At 46.2% G+C, this 15,701-nt stretch overlaps 2 protein-coding genes across 2 annotated transcripts in view; both read right to left on the bottom strand.

Moving 5' to 3' along the window:
• XDH (xanthine dehydrogenase) overlaps nt 1-15,701 on the bottom strand; it is an 855,537-nt gene that overhangs the window by 604,465 nt on the left and 235,371 nt on the right. The window lies entirely within an intron of this gene.
• The window catches only part of COQ8A (coenzyme Q8A), a 160,865-nt gene that overhangs the window by 78,546 nt on the left and 66,618 nt on the right, over nt 1-15,701 (bottom strand). The gene's annotated exons all lie outside the window — the stretch shown is intronic.

Raw genomic sequence — 15,701 nt, 5'->3', positions numbered from 1 at the left:
GCCCCCACTCCTCACGCCCATTGGCCGCGCTGCGGCTGCCTCCTCCGCCCCTGGCGCATCGGTCTGGGAGGAGCGCGAGGCGACCGCAGCCAGCGCGAGCGGAGCGTGCTGGGCCCGTGCGCTCCGCGTTTCCTCCAATGGGGGGAAAGGACGTGGGCAGCCCCAGCCAATGGGGAGGCGGTGATGGCTGAACCCCCGCCCTGCTGCGGGCCTCTCTGGCAGCGGGCAGGAGGCTGCAGAGCTGCCTCCTGAGGGGCGGTCGCTGCATGGAGCAGCGAACTTGCCGCGTGTGGCGTCCGCAGCCCTCCCCCACCCCCTCAGTTCCTCAACCCCGCTGCACAGCCGCGAGCTGCTGCCTCTGTGCCGCGGGTGCGGGCCTCCCTCTCTCACCACGTCCTGCCCACGCCACAGGCGGGGGGCGGACAAAGGGAGCCGGGGGCTGCTGCCAGACCGTGCTGCTCCCGCTCCGCGCCCCTGGGCTCTGCATTTCCGGCTACGTGTGCAGGCGATCTCCCACCGCCAGCAGTAACGCACGGGTAGCTCCCCCCGCTGGGAACAAGCGCTGTCGTGTAGCCCCGCTGCTGGTGTTTTTACCCCCCTGAGCAGGTCGAGGGGACAGGGCGCCGGTCCCTGGAACATGCTGAAATGTAGATAGAGCCTGTGGGTGGATTTAAATGGGAGGGATTCTGTTATTGTAGATCAGTGCAGTGAGGGTGAGATAGCAAAGTGGTAAAAAGGCAGGAGTCACTTGTGGAAGCAGGGAGGGAGCTAGGTGCACACGTGCTGAACAATGCTTATATATTTTTCTAGTGTAGACTACGCCTAGCTTATACATGTGTTCATCTTACGCCTTCATATAGTGCCTGTGGTAATATCGGGTACAAACAGCTGAGATTTGCACTTACAATTGGTCCGCTCTTAGGAGAGGGAAAAAAGGCTGAGGAGCGAATAGAGGAGAGGGGGTAAAAAGCAGTGCTAGAATAGAAGTGATAGGGAGATGTCATTGCGTGTGGATGACATTGGGAATTGAGGCATGATGTACCAAGGAGTAACTGGGAATGGAGAAGAAATGGCAATGTTAGGGATGTCACTGTAGTAGGCATAAAAGTGGGGATGTCCACATACTCTGGATGGGTAGTGTAACTATCTGCCAAGAGAGACATGGATGTTATTGAATTGCTCTGCCTGTCTTGTTTTGAGAGCATCTGAAGAAGTGAGGTTTTTGTACCCATGAAAGCTTATGCCCAAATAGTCTTTAAGGTGCCACCAGACTCCTTGTTTTTGTGGATACAGACTAACAGGGCTACTGCCTGTTACTTGTTTTGAGAGTGTTACTTTGTTAATAATCTAGGACAGAATAAGGTAATTATTTTGGCAAAACTGTCAGAAAGGAAGGGAAGGGCATGGAATTGCAACATTTTGGCAATACACATGACATGGGCCTGGAGGCTGTTTATTAAACAAACAGGCACACATGACACATGCCAACGAACAGAATGAATTTCAGTGGAGAAGCGGCAGAAGGAGCTATGTACCAACCATTGTCCAAGCAAGTATCAAGCTATAGGAGCACTATAATTTTGTGGTGCCATCTGTACCAAGAAGGTTACTATTGACTGCATTACTGTAAATCGCAATTTTTAAAAAGTCAACATTTAAAATATAACATCATTAACAATGTCAAGGTGTGTGTGTGGATATATGTTGCAAATAGAACCCACACACACTATATTTCCAAAGCACTGGCTCCAGTAACTGGTGTTTCAAAGTTGCTGAGGAAAGTTAATAACAAAAATAAATAAATATATTCTTCGTGCTCTGTTCAGCAGCAAACATTGCTTAGTATTTTTAATTTAAATCACTTTCAATAGGTTTATTTTTAAAAAGATTTAAATTAAAAAATAATTTTAAATATTTAAATTTGTTACTTTAAAAATACACCTCTACCCGATATAACGCGACCCGATATAACATGAATTTGGATATAATGCGGTAAAGCAGCATTTGGGGGAGGGGCAGGGCTGCACAGTCCAGCAGATCAAACCAAGTTCGATATAATGCAGTGTCACCTATAACACAGTAAGATTTTTTGGGTCCCAAGGACAGCGTTATATTGGGGTCGCGGTGTAATTGATTTTTATCCACCGTTTGTCAGCAACTTGCTGTGACCATATTTTCAAATGCAATTGCATAAAGATAAGCATAAAGATAAATCTACATATTAGTACCTGAATTTAAATCAGTGGGAGATGAGGTGCTCAGCATCTCTGTAAATTACCTTCATCCACATGTAGGCAGCTATTTAAATGTAGGCATCCATATTAGAAAATGTTGGCATTAGTTTCTCTAGCCCAGCTCCTCACAGGTATTTTGGAGACTCGCTCCCATTGATTTCAATGGGAGCTGAGTGCCTAAATAGCTTTGAGGCTCTTGGCCTCTTTGCCTCAGTCTCCCCATCTTTAAAATAGGGATTATATTTATAAATCTACTTGGTAGTGGTGGTGGTGTGAGGATTAACTGGATAATCTTTAGACCATGTAAAGCATTTTATAAGGGTTGCATATTGTCTCTGAGTTTATTAAGAATAAATCAGTTTACATATCCAGTGAATACATGTTCAGACTGCCAGTTATATCGGTGTGCTTTGTCCACTAGGAACTGAACAGAGACCTATAAAACATTTAACTCATCGTGTGCATGGGGTAACAAGTTTCAGTCAGTACCAGGAGGGGCTAGATTTGAACTACCACCATAGAGGTGAGACGATCCAGTGAGGAAGACTCCCTCTTGACCTTTTATACTACCCTATGTACAGACTATATCTAAATAGTTGTGGCTCTAAAACTGAGTAGGCAAACATGACATTTTCAACCAGATGGATCAACACTGGATCCCCTTTGTATTAGGTGTTGTATAGATTTTTTTTTTGTCAATGTATTTCCCTCTCCCTCAGCTCCTGTATTACCCACGACACCTTGCCCAAGCCTTTGCACTGTTTCTGAGGGGTGTAGGAAATAAATTTCTGTATTGCAGTTAACAAATTAATTATGACTCAAAGTTCTGTATTAATATACCTAGTAAGGAATCTATTTGTAAAAAAAAAAAAATTGAGTCTTTTTGGTTGTCTGTATTGTTACAGACCTACTTGCTAACAGGTATTTGCCAACATAATTGAAACTGGTGTTATTAGATTGTGTGGTTTTGACAAATAAAAAACTCACTTTTCCCACCTACACCTAACAACCCTTCAGGTTCACTCCCAAGCTCCTTCCCAGCAATGACCCAGTACAGCCATTCTTATGTTTTTATGAGTCTGTTCTGTTCCTCTACAGGAAGTTGAATCTCCCATTGAAATGTAATGTTTGGGAACAATACCATAATGCAGTTTAGGATACAGTTCTACTTAAAATTTATCTTTTAATAAGTCATACTTATGCTGAAATGGCTCCTCACCCAACTCCCATATTCCAGATAAACAGACTGAAATACTATATATGATGTGGGAAAGGGAGTAGTTAAGCATGGTGATGTTTGTATATACAAATACCCATTTCATCACTGTACTGGAAAATATAGCTGAACTTAATTTTCTGTGGAATTTGAAGAAAGTTTAACAGCCCCAATTGTTTTCTGTGTTAATCAGTATATGCCTGAAAAAAGCATATGCCTTTTAAGAGAAAAGAATCAGTCCACTCTTACTGGAAAAAAAATCCTTCCAACTGGTTTTCAGAAGAGTGCTACAAGACACAGACATAATCTCATGAGCAGAGGGCGGAGAGGATACCCTCCCATATTCTGACCAGCAAAAATAAATAAATAAATAATAATAATAAAATCTCACAGTGGCAGAGGTTCACAGATCTGCAAACCTAAAAACCTGTATGCTTTAAACCACCTCAGCACATGCCAGGTTTATGAACATTAAAAAGTTAACGGCAAAGGAACATTGAAGCCCTTTAACCTGAACGTGTGCTAGCCAGTATGCCCTCACTGACTAAAGATGCAGTCACACCTGAACAGCTAAAAGTCAATCTTGCCCTTTTAGGCTAAACAGAGTCATGTCACTGGCCCCATCTCTGCTGTTTCATAACAGATAACAAAACTCCAGTTGTGCTGGCACATAGGGTCCTAGGTATGTGGTGTGTGATTTTTCAGAATCTCTTTTGGGAATAGTCATGTACATGAAATAGCTGGTACTTATGATTATACTATTTTTATGTATGTGTATTCATAGTGTATCTGAAGTTATGAGTATTAGCTATGTTTACTATATGTTTGCTCCTGTGGTAACGCCCACAAGGTATTTAGCCAGCACATGAAGGGGCAAGTCAAACTGAATGGCCCACTCAGGAAAACTTAGCTCACAATGGACTCTGGAAGACACCTGTCTACACCTAATGGACTTTTTGCGAACATTCTAACCAGGGCTGCCCAGAGGCTTCAGGGGGTCTGGGGTCTTTGGCAGCGGTGGGAGCCCCCCCCGCTTCAGCAGTAATTTGGCAGTGGGGGGGGAGTCCTTCTGCTCTGGGACCCGCCGCCGAAGTGCCCCGAAGACCCACAGCGGGGACCCCCATCGCCAAATTACCGCCAAAGACCCGGCACTTTGGCGGCGGGTCCCGCTTCGGCAGTAATTCGGCGGTTGGGGGTCCTTCCGCCCCAGGGCAGAAGGACTCCCCGCTGCCGAAGGCCCGGAGCAGAAGAAGCTCCAGGGGCCTAGGCCCCGCAAGAGTTTTCCAGGGCCCCTGGAGTGAAGGACCCTGCTCCAGGGGCCCCGAAAAACTCTCATGGGGGCCCCTGCGGGGCCCGGGGCAAATTGCCCCACTTCCCGCCCCCCCCCCCCGGGTGGCCCTGATTCTAACTACAATATGAGTGGGGCTAATGGACATATAACTTGCCCATGCAACTCCAAACACCATCTTTCACAGTGAGAACAGATTTCCCTCTACTTGGCACAAGTGAAAAGGCCCTGGCCTGGAAATATCTCCATTTTGCCTCTTTCCTGCTCCAGCCTCCGGACTATGAACATATACTAATGGGAGCATTCTAACCAAGGGACTGCAGACTTTAAGGTAATCTAGAGCCTTCATATTTCCTTGATCCTTTGCAGATGGATTTATGAGCTGGCTATGGTACAGAGACTGTCCTAGCCTCATTGATTGTCCATTGCAAGGGAGAAATCAGCAAAGATCAGATGTCTGCTCAATTTCTCAAATGAGTCATCAGGCTTTGATACCTGTGGTATAAGCAACATAGTCCTTGCTTGAGTGGTTTTGTTCTTTCGTCTCCAAATGTCAAAGCCTATTCCCATCGAACTCAATAGCAAAACTCCTTTTGATTTCAATGAGGACAGGATTTGGCCCCAAGAGATCAGAGAATGTGATTTTGATCAATTGCTTATCTGTCCAGAGGCAGTTCTTATGCACGTTCTGCCAGGCTGATTTTGACTGCCCTTCCTGTATGTCATGTTGAAGAAAACGATAAAACAATTTGGGCTGTAGTTCTATCAAGATGTACATGGCACACACAGTTCTATGTCTCTTCTCCATCAAAGCCAGATGGCTCAACATCTTTGCTTTCCTAGTGCCTGGCGGAGAGCAATACTTAGATAAAAGGTAAGTCAGCAGAAATGTAGTTTGTACATAAGGGAAGCGCTGATCATGTGTTAAGGGAAAGTGGGGTGATTGTCTTTCCTATCCTTCTTTCATTTAAGAAGTTTTCAATTTGGCATGCTGCTGGATCCTCAATGACACCTGGAAATACTGGTGGTACCACGGTCCAAGGCATCATTTTACAACTGCATCTGTTCAACAGATACAGTTGTAAAATTTTAGACAGGTAAGGGGGGTTGTTGGAGGGGATAGGGAGAGTATGGAGGCTCTGGGCTAGGGTGGGGGAGGAGTCACATGAAGGGTCATGTGCCCCCGCTATGAGTGCAGTACTGGCAAGAAATTATTTCTACTTGCACCACTTGGGCGGGGGGGCACTGAGGGACTGTTAGGCAGTTGGGAAGCCTCCCCCATGCAGACCCTTAGCCTGTCATTCAGTCAGAAACATCTGCCCCTGTCCCCACGTGTCCCTGCACCCCCTTCATTCACATCTCTCCCGCATCCACGTTTCCCTGCACCCGCTTGCAGCCACCCCTCCTTCTGTCCCTGCACTCCCACTCAGTCACCCCCTTTCCCATCCCCACGGAGCCCTGCACCCACATTCCCATTCAGCCCCTGCCTCAGTCTGTCCCCCACACTAGCCCTTTCAAACCCGTTTATGACTCCCCCCAGCAGCCCCATGTGCCCCACTCTGTCTGCCTCCCCTCCCATATGCCATACCTCTTCAACTAGCTCTACAGTCAGGGTGCTGTGAGGAATGCAGCCTTTTCTCCTCCCTATCCACAGTTAACTGCTCCCCCCCTGGGAGCAGCTGCCTTCTGTTCTGGAGCAACAGCAGTCCCTGGTGGGTGAAAGGCATAACTGCAAATGTATTTTCTGCAGAGAAAAACAAAATTCTGCGGGGAGATATGAATTCCGCACGTGCGCAGTGGCACAGAATTCCCCCAGGAGTAAAATAGTCATGGGGCCAGAGGGAGAGTGTGTGTGTAAGAAAATGACTCTGTAGTCCAGGAATTAGGGTGGGAGATCCTGTATCCTGTCTCCCTGCTCCAATCACTCTTTCATTATTTATCCATAGTGGAACAGTTTCAACAGGAGCGACTGTGGGAGAATACATCAGAATATCCCATTGCTCAGTGGCCTTAGGGAAAATGGCATCCTGGTCAAACTTGTATTTTGGAAACCCTAACCCCTGCTGCCTCCTCATGCTCCCTACCCCCTGGCTGTTTTGTATGAGATCAAGGCAGGTGTTGGTTGGAATTATTAATATTTGAAATTATAAATTCATTTATTAAATCCAAAGCCAAATGGTACTTCTTTATGCAGTTACTCTAAACATGCCTTAAAAAGTCTAACTAATAAGCAACTCACTATATCCAAATAGTAACAAAACATTTATAATCATTTTAATCAAGATATTTACAAATGGGCAAAACCCAGGGATGCTCAGACCTATAATGATCTGCTCCAAAGTGGTCAGACAGATATTAGCAGTGAGCCTTTTAAGAGTTTATTTTTTATAGCCTTTAACTAACAAGTGATGTCATTGCCAATTACTGACTTCAGCAATAAATTTGAGACAATTCACCCTTATTTCCAGTCTTCATCCAGATAAGGTTTACAATCTCCTTTCTTCCCAAGGCCTTTACTCCCCTCCTTTTAGCTGTGCAGCAGTTTCCCATTGCACCTGGGTTCACACAAGCTTTGCCAGTGGTGTGTGGGTTGGAAGGGCTGTGTCAGCTCATTTTAAGATAGATTCACTGTTTGATTTAAAAACCATCACCCCTATTGGTCAGAGGCCTTCTTTTTAGAAACTTCCCCTTATCCAATTAGTTATTTTTTGAACCAGATATCCTCCCTCCTTTATATCTTCTGGCCTTATTATTTTCAAGGTCTTCCTTCTACTTGCTAGTTGGGACCTTTCTTTACAACACATATATATTTCCTTAACTAAACTTTAACTTTAACTCTTTAATTTTATACTTATCCTACAGCACCTAACCCATTCCCACAAGAAATGTCTTAGGCAGCTGGTTCCTATTCATAGAGTGCTAAGCAGAGGCAGGCTTCAGCCTGGATTTAGGTGCCTATCTCCAAGAGGGGGTGAGGCTTAGAACAGCACACAGCACTGCTGTCAGCATCTCCCACTGGCTAATTTAAGTGGCTCTGTGGGAGGTCCGAGGGAAGGTGGTGTCTGCCCTGTCCTTTATGCCCTCATATGAGAACACAAGGAAGGTCAGGGAGCTTGCATGGTCCCAACAGACACTGCTAGGTAAAAAAACTCCTCTGGCCTTGTGTATGAGATGCACGCACATCAACAGTGGCATCCACATTGATGCATACTGAAGAAGACCCATTGTGTCAAGTTACATACAAGCAAGGGGAGCTCTTACATTCTGGCTCTGTGTCAGGCTTGTTGAGAGGGAAGATCACAGTTATCAATAACAAGAAAAAGGGGGAGAGTCCTACTGGATCCAGCTTCTTAGAAATCAGGGCTGGTTAGATCCCAGCTGCACTGGCTCTCAGTAGTTTAATACCCACTCCCAGAGATTAATTCTAACTTAGTCCCTCTGGAGGGTGAGAAGCACTGGGGATGCATTACTCCCATCTGAAAGTATTACTCACAAGAGAATATGTTTTCTTCCATATTGCTGAAGGCTGTTCTTTGTAAGCAGGCTGCCCTGAGAGAACTTCTATGTTTCTCTCATGCTACTAGCAGCAGAACCAACTGAGAGGGTTGGAAATGAGCTTCTGTCCTTCTAACAGACTGAAGTGCTGGATTGTTTAAATTCAAATGGATGTGCTTTAGGTGCAAGTCACTAGTTTGTGCGGGGGAGGGGGTTTTCCAGTTTGGGGAGAATTCAGCTCAGTACCAGTGATTGGTCCATTACTAGTAGCCAGTCCTTTAGGGATGGGAGATATCTGCACATTTGAGCTATACAAGGCCCTTTTACCGCTGTTTGTAAGTGGATGGTCCATTCCTGAGGTCAGTCAGGGAAGGCTATTTAATTCAGCTATGGGGCTCTACCTCCATGTTTGTATTTGTGCAGATAAAACCAATTGGTGGCAAAACTAGCCCTCTCTGGCTGAGCACAGACACACATCGGTTAGACAGAAAAGAGTTCAACAGTAAACTAAGGACCCTGAAAAAGTATGATTGGTCTGGAGGTTAAGACACAAACATGACAGTCAGCATATCTGGGTTCTGCCACAGACTCACCGAGACCTTGAGCAAACCATTTAACTTATCAGATCCACTGCCTCACCCTGCTGTTAATGAGGCTTGATCCTTTAAAGTGCATAACGTGCTTTGAGAGCCTCCTATGAAAGGCCGTAGGGAAGTGTGTTATTAGTATAACTGTAGAGCTCTCCCTAGTTGCTTTTCTGGAAAAGACTCTGTCCTCCAGGTCCGATGTATGAGGAATTACATCAAATCTACAAATGGTGTAGATTTCACACTCCTTATGGATCCCAGACTATTCCACAGAATCATATAATTGTGGGACTGGAAGGGACCTTGAAAGATTATCTTGGGTGTCGAGCCTCCAATGGCTCAAGGTGCTACCTTGTACTCACTTCTCTCAAAAGACAGCCCATGGCTACATATTGCAGGCTGATTCATTTCTGCATTGTCTACACTACAAACTCACACACAGGGCTGCTCGATATTAATCTATATAAAAAGGCCAAATCTGCTCTCAAACCCTGGACAGCGTAAGCCTCCTAGGACGGAGACTCACTCATCATGGCATTGCTTTTAGAGAAATCACAGGATGGTCATGCAGGAAATGGCAAAACTCCTGGAAACAGTTTAAAAAGTCAGGTGTCTTGGCATTGTTTCATGCCCTAAATAACCTTTATTTCCCCAACCTTCTCTAAGTTCATTGAACTGTGCATATGCACTGGTAACAGTGAGCAGATCTGGATAAAGAAGCTGTCACTTCAGAACTGACCTTTATAGGCCTTTGGCTTTTTTTTTTTTCCTCCTTAAAGCCTTAAATTCTTTACAGTCAGGGAAATGAAGATCTCACTGGGAGTCCACTGCTCTGAGGCTTTGTGTGGCCAGAGCATGACTGCTGAGCACTTCTCTGGGTCATACACAAAGCTAAGGAGAGCAGTTTGACTTGGCAGCACTAAACGTTCTCTGAAACTGTTTGGTATGTTTGCCATCTCATTCACCCACCCGCCCCCCAGAATCACACCATGACAAATCATGGATTTTTTATTTTAAAAAAATAAAAATAAGTAAAAAAACCACACGATCTATAATTCTTGGTTACTAGTTATTTTGAGTTCAAAGTAGCCCAAATTTGTCAATCTTCCAGGCACACTGCAAAAGCCATGTTTGATAGGGTTTTTGGAGAGGGCTGGGGCATGCTTCCCAGCATGATGAAAGGCTGGAAGTGACTCTCTGAGTAGCTGGCTGAGTTCCTGTTTGAAATCATATGAAAGCTGCTGTGATTTCATTGTGCTGCTAATTTGATCTCAGGGCACCTTGAGCCTTGGAAAGATTTTTATTATTTAAATGTGAATAAAATAAATTCAGTATGAAAAGGTAGTATATGGTACTTTCCCGGTACACAGAAAAATACTGGCATGAACTATGGGGAGGGATAAGTGGCAAAAATCTTGTTAACTCACAATTATCTGGTGGCTCCTGTGTGCTATTTACACCACTTTGATATGTTGTGGGTAATAAAATTAGACTCTTCTGTAAAGAGATGCAAGTCCCCTTGCCTTCAATGGGAGCTGCAGCAGGTTTGAGTTTAGCCTTGGAAGAGTTGAGGATGCTGTGGGATAGGTTAAAGGACATGACCTGATTCCTCTCTCACACGCAGTGGTTTTACTCAGGGGTGCTGGAACTAGAGGTGATTCCGGTGCTGCAGCACCTCCAGGCTTGACGTGGTTTCCATCATAAACAGGATTTACAGCTTTTTCAATGGCTTTCAGCACCCCCACTATACAAATTGTTCCAACACCAATGGTTTTACTCTATTTAAATTAGGAACAACCATGGAGTTACTCCTTATTTACACTGATGTGAGTCAAGAATCGGGTCCCGAGCATGGCGATCTGTTTTATCTGATAGCAGCTAGGCAGAGGCTATTTGTGCTGTGCCCCCTTCTGAGCTGTGGCTCACTCATTTTGCTTGTCCCTGGAAGGCTGGGATCATGCACGTTACACTATTTCTGTACTAGTCTAACCCTGAGATGGCCTTGGGAGCTGACACTTAGTTCAGGCTGCAGTTGACACATGCACCTCCCCATTTTGGGAAGCTTCCATGGCAGCTGCTTGGCCCTGTACCTAGCTCAGCTATAAAGGACTCCAGCTGCCATCATTTCAAAGCCTCTGTTTATTTATATCTTTTTTTAAATATACCAAAAATAGTGCTGAGCATCAACACCTTCAACCCTGCAGACAAACTGTGCCCTTACTTGCACCAGCCAAAACAGTTAAACATGCCATATGTAGTGGAAGATAAACAACCCCGTGCTTAGACTTGGTTAACTCCTTGAGTACCCAGAGCATACACAGCAGCTTGACTTAGGGCACAATATGAGATGCATGCCAGTAAGGCCATAGTAAAGGATGAGGCCTGAGAGGAAGTATAACCTAGCCTTCAGAGCCTTGGCCTGAGACACTAGTTCTAGTCCCTGCTCTGACATGGATTTCTGGCCTGACCTTGGGCAAGTCACTTAGGAAGTCTCTGAAGAATGGGGATAAGAGTATTGCCCTATCTCACAGGGTTGGGGGGAAAATAACGACATTAAGGATTGTGAGGTGTTTGGGTACTACAGTAATGGGAGTTACTTGGGTGAAAAATTTGATAAGGACACAAAACCTCCTACATCTAATAAAAATTCTCTATTAAACTGAAGTACCTCTCTTCCTCATTGAGACACACTGGGCCTTGGCGCAGTTACAAAAGACCCCTTTCACCACTCCATAAAAGGAGCCACAAAAGCACAGGGGGGCTCCTGGCCCATCTACAGCTGGTATAAGGGCTGTCCCAAACACCTGCCTATGGGGCATATTGGAGAAAGAAAGATGGGACAGGCAGGGGGTGTGAACAGAGCACAAAGCACTGGTGCTACTGTTTCGCCTCCCCAAACCTACGGTCCCCTGGAAAGCAGAATGCACATTAGAAAACTTGAGGCTGCTTTAACTTAGGCCATGTCTACATCTAAAATTTTGCAGCGCTGGTTGTTACAGCTGTATTAGTACAGCTGTATAGGGCCAGCGCTGCAGAGTGGCCACACTTACAGCAACCAGCGCTGCAAGTGGTGTTAGATGTGGCCACACTGCAGCGCTGTTGGGCGGCTTCAAGGGGTTTCGGGGAACGCGAGAGCAAACCGGGAAAGGAGACCAGCTTCGCCGCGGTTTGCTCTCGCGTTCCGCGAACCACCCTGCAAACCGCAGGGAAGGAGACCTGCTTGCTCGGGTTCGGGGAACGCGAGAGCAAACCGGGAAAGGAGACCAGCTTCGCCGCGGTTTGCTCTCGCGTTCCGCGAACCACCCTGCAAACCGCAGGGAAGGAGACCTGCTTGTTCGGGGAACGCGAGAGCAAACCGCGGCGAAGCTGGTCTCCTTCCCCGGTTTGCTCTCGCGTTCCCCGAACCGCCGAGCAAGCAGGTCTCCTTCCCTGCGGTTTGCAGGGTGGTTCATGGAACGCGAGAGCAAACCGCGGCAAAGCTGGTCTCCTTCCCCGGTTTGCTCTCGCGTTCCCGGAACCACCCTGCAAACCGCAGGGACGGAGACCTGCTTGCTCGGGGTTCGGGGAACGCGAGAGCAAGCCGGGGAAGGAGACCAGCTTGATTACCAGAGGCTTCCTCAGGTATGCTGGGATACCTGCTTATTCCACGGAGGTCAAGAAAAGCGCTGGTAAGTGTCTATACTTGATTACCAGCGCTGGATCACCAGCGCTGGATCCTCTACACCCGAGACAAAACGGGAGTACGGCCAGCGCTGCAAACAGGGAGTTGCAGCGCTGGTGGTGCCCTGCAGATGTGTACACCTCCTAAGTTGCAGCGCTGTAACTCCCTCACCAGCGCTGCAACTTTCTGATGTAGACAAGCCCTTACAGTGGGAGTTGGCAGGGCCATGCAAAGCCCTAGAATAGGGCCTTCAAGCTTTGTTTTGCTTAAGAAGAAAGGCAAACCACACCCACAAACCAAAAATTACATCTGTGCAATACCCCAGCACATGCAGTCAGAACTGTGGCTGGCTGCATGTTTTAAACAACGTCCACCAGAATCAGCTCACATCAGCTCAAAATCTGTCCCCAGCTGTGCCAAAACTCAGGCAATGTTTGGAAACCAAAGTTTGCCTGCTATCTTGTTGCAACAGGGTAGGTTAAAAAGGCTTTAGCTTCAGCAGGAGGGGAAAAAAGGGTTGTACGAAGAGAGCCAAATGATTAGGGCCCTACCAAATTCACAGCCATGAAAAACATGTCCTGGACTGTGAATTTGGTCTCCTCTCCCCTTTTGAAATCTGGTCTTGTGTGCTTTTACCTTACAGTAAACAGATTTCATGTGGGAGACCAGCATTTCTCAAAGTGGGGGTCCAGACCCAAAGGAGGGGTCACAGAGTTATTATGTGGGGGGGGGGGGAGGAGGAGTGGGGATGAGATCATGGTATTGCCATCCATACTTCTGTGCTGCCTTCAGAGCAAGGTGGCTGGAGTATGGCAGTTGCTGGCTGAGGGCCCAGCTCTGAAGGCAACAGCATAGAAGTAAGGGTAACAACATCACACTATGCCATCCTGCTGTGCTGGTATTCAGAGCTGGGCTTGCAACCGACAGCCACCGCTCTCTTACTGTCCAGCTCTGAAGGCAGTGCCGTCACCAGCAGCAGCACAGAAGTAAGAGTAGCAATACCCAGATCCCCCTGTAAACCTGGCACACACACACACCCCACCACTTTCCTTTTAGGTCAGGATCCCTCTAGTTACAACACTGAAATTTCATATTTAAATAGCTGAAAAAGTGAAATTTACAATTTAAAAATTCTATGACCTTGAAATTGACCAAAATGGACTGAATTAGGTAGGGCCCTACAAATGAGCTTGTAAAATGGTTGGTACTATTTGCTATATATGTGCTGCCCTCTGGTGGTGGTCATGGGGTATCTCTAGCTCCAATAGCTGTTTAAGTCCAGAAAGTGAAGAAAACAGGAAATCAAGAAAATTCACCCAAATTCAATTTAAAATGTAGATGAAATTAGAAGCAAAAAGAACATTAAGAATAGTCTGTGCCTTTAACTTACAGATCAGGTGGTTGAGAAGAGTAAGACAGAACTGACTGTGACTGGGAGCTTTGTTTTGAGCTACAGACTTTTTACTTTAGTGAACGAGTAGTTAAGGGATGATATGGTCAAATTAACCTGCAGTAGTAAAGACAACGAAGACAAACACGGAGAAGGTGATGAAGGGAGACTGGATGACTAGTGGTTCAAGCAGGGGAGTGGGAATCAAGCCTGCTGGCTTCTCTCTCTGGCCTTGCCAGCGACACACTGCAACAGTGAGCAAATATCTTACACCCTTTGTGCCTCAGTTTCCACATCTGACAATGGGGCTAACAGCATTGAGCTCGTATGTGTTGTCAGGGGCTTAAATTAATGCATGGTCATAAAGCAGCTGGAGAGACTTGGCTAAGAGGTGGCACAGCAGCACCGTACACATCCCTTAATGCCAGCTTCATTTATGGCTTTGCTGCTGCTTACGGTATATTATACATGGACAAGTCATCACAAACCTGATTTCAGTGCAACATTGGCCGTGAAGCAGACAGCAGGAAGTGGTAAAAGGTGACAGGTCAACAGACTCAGACCTCCAGCCCTCTTTTGAATGATGCAGTAAATGCTCCAACTCCAAGTAACAAGCAGAAGACCCGTCAACATCTGCCAATCAAGCTGCTAGAGTCTCAGCAACCACTTTCACCAGCAGTTTTCCCCCAGACAGAGCCTCCAGTCTCTGCTAGGTGGGGAAGGAAGCAACGGTGACCAGAATGCCCCGATCCACAATAGAGGCAGAATAGAAAGAGATGCCCTCTCCCCCGCCCCACTCTTTTCTGGAGGTCAGGAAACTGGAATCTTCCATAGGAATAGCTGAGGTATGGCACGTTCAATACAGCTGTCGCTCCCTCTGCCTCATAGCTTGAGAATACAAACAGTGATCCCTTTTAAGGCATCTCATGCAGTGGGATCAATTAGTGCTGAGGATTTCTCATCACATCCATGGGAACATACAGGACTAGTCAGTACCAATCACTACATTAGTCATAGTCTTTCCTCTCTACCCAGCCTACAGCCAGCATTACAGCACCTCATATTAGCTAGCAAGGAGGCGAAGGGCAGAACACCTGCAGCTCCCTATTTACTGCAGCTGTTGGTGCTGGGCACCTCTGAAAGCCAGATCCTAGGTAACTGGGTGCTTAAAGTCCTAATAGACTAGCTAGACCAGTCTCCTCCCATGCTCCATTTCCATCCCTTTCCCAAAACCCACCTTCTGCTACTCTCACTACATGAGATACACACACCACATCATCCACTTCCATTCTGCCTCCAATGCACAATTATCCAGTATCTACACTTGCTTTAGTGTTTCCCTGGTCTCTTCCAGGCATACAGCATCTGTCTGAAAGGTAACAGTCTTTCCTCTTAGATACCATCATCCTCAGCTAATATAAGTGGCATGGCTCCCCTGAAGTAAATCTAATGAAGGCTCAGACCCTGTAAGGCATTCCCTGAAGGCTCAACACAAAACTGAGACAACCAGTTACATAGCAGCTTTCAGGATCAGGACCTTAATCTTGTAAGCCCCTTGCAGCATAGATCTGGCCATCTATAGATACATATAGTCCCAGGTATAATTATGGTGAAAGAGTAGTAATGTCAAGTTTAAACAGCAAGTGCCTCCTGAAGATTCTCAAACTGGGGTGAAAGAGGAGGAAACGGCAACTAAAAATGTGACTGGTTTTATCATCATCAATCATCATCCAGGGACTGTATGTAGGACTGTAAGATAGCACCACATTAAATCTGCAGATATTTCTAAGAAACAGAATTGGCTGCTTTTTTTTGGGGGGGGGGGGAGGG

The sequence above is a fragment of the Gopherus flavomarginatus genome, chromosome 4 (assembly GCF_025201925.1).
Source record: "Gopherus flavomarginatus isolate rGopFla2 chromosome 4, rGopFla2.mat.asm, whole genome shotgun sequence".
Taxonomy (NCBI): domain Eukaryota; kingdom Metazoa; phylum Chordata; order Testudines; family Testudinidae; genus Gopherus; species Gopherus flavomarginatus.
This window is presented reverse-complemented; position numbering and strand designations above follow the sequence as displayed.